Below are 1,612 nucleotides of genomic sequence, written 5' to 3' on the forward strand. Positions count from 1 at the left end.
ACACAGATTTCACAGAATCACAGAATGCTTGAAGTTGGAAGGGATGTCTGGAGGTCATCTGGTTCACCTCCCCTGGCTCAAGCAGGGACTTGAGCAGGTTGCCCAGGACCATGTCTAGGCAACTTTTGAAGATCTCTGGAGTGGGAGATTCCACAACTTCTCTGGGCAACCTGTGCCAGTGCTCCATCACTCACACAGTAAGGGTGTTCAGGATGTTTACAAACCTTATGTGGACCTCTTGTTACATGAAATTCTTGTGTTACAACTTGCACCCATTGCCTCTTGTCCTGGCACTGGGCACCACTGAAAAGCGCCTAGCTCAATCTTCTTTGCAACCCCCCTCCAGGTATTACCCTCCAGGTACTTGTAAACATTCATAAGATTTCTTCTGAGCCTTCTGTCCTCCAGGTAGAAGAGCCCCAGGCTCTCTCTCTGCCTCTCCTCCTAGGAGAGGTGCTCCAGTCCCTTACTCCTCTTGGTGGCCCTTTGCTAGTCTTTCCAGTACATGCACATCTTTCTTCTAGTGGCATGGCCAGAACTGAAACCTCAAAATCTTCCAGGAAAAGCATTGCTGAAGCCCGGGATTGAACCAGGGACCTTTAGATCTTCAGTCTAACGCTCTCCCAGCTGAGCTACTTCAGCTCTGCCAGTGTGTGACCACTCCCCCATCTGATGGAACATCAAGCCCTTTGAGACCTTCCCCATTCAGACTGCTTCTGTGGACAGTTCACTCTTGTCCTGCTGTCAGGCAGAACACTACAGGTGGAAGAATCATAGAATAATATAATCATTAGTGTTAGAAAAGACCTCCAAGATCATGTGGTCCAACCATCACCCTACCACCAGTATCACCCACTAAACCATGTCCCGAAACACCACGTCCATCCTCTCCTTGAACACCCCCTGGGATGGTGACACCACTACCTCCCTGGGCAACCCGTCCCAATGCCTGACTGCTCTTTCTGAGAATAAATGTCTCCTCATTTCTAACCTGAGCCTCCCCTGGTGCAACTTGAGGCCATTCCCTCTAGTGCTATCTCTAGTTACCTGTGAGAAGAGGCTGACCTCCAGCTCCCCACACCTACCTTTCAGGTAGTTGTAGAGAGCAATAAGGTCTCCCCTGAGCCTCCTATTCTCCAGACTAAAAAACCTCATTCTGTCCCATTGAAATCAGTGACAGTCAGCCCACAAGGAGGGTGTCTGTTACAAGTCTGAACACACCAGTCTGCAGCTGATTCTTCAAACATGACTATCAACCTTGCCACAATTTCCCAGAGACACCAGAAAAGAAAGAAAGAAAGAAAGAAAGAAAGAAAGAAAGAAAGAAAGAAAGAAAGAAAGAAAGAAAGAAAGAAAGAAAGAAAGAAAGAAAGAAAGAAAGAAAGAAAGAAAGAAAGAAAGAAAGAAAGAAAGAAAGAAAGAGGCTTTAAGTTAGTACGTTTTAATTGCCAAGTGAAAATATGTGAAAACTGGTAAGATAGCAAGGGGGCATGCTGAAAGCAGAAAGAAAACATTTGAAGTCTGGAAGAGATTCACATTGGAAGAAGTTCACCTTGATGGTTTTGGAAAAGGAAGAAATTTTCCTCCAAATTTTTAAGGGGTTTAAAACACT

The 1,612-nt window shown here is 45.7% G+C and overlaps 1 non-coding gene across 1 annotated transcript; it reads right to left on the reverse strand.

Moving 5' to 3' along the window:
* Window positions 1-569: 569 nt before the first annotated feature.
* On the reverse strand, window positions 570-642 carry TRNAF-GAA (transfer RNA phenylalanine (anticodon GAA)). The gene has a single exon. It is a non-coding gene; the product is annotated as a tRNA-Phe (tRNA).
* Between the last annotated feature and the right edge of the window lie 970 nt (window positions 643-1,612).

This window comes from Anas platyrhynchos, chromosome 2 (assembly GCF_047663525.1).
Source record: "Anas platyrhynchos isolate ZD024472 breed Pekin duck chromosome 2, IASCAAS_PekinDuck_T2T, whole genome shotgun sequence".
In the NCBI taxonomy this organism is placed as follows: domain Eukaryota; kingdom Metazoa; phylum Chordata; class Aves; order Anseriformes; family Anatidae; genus Anas; species Anas platyrhynchos.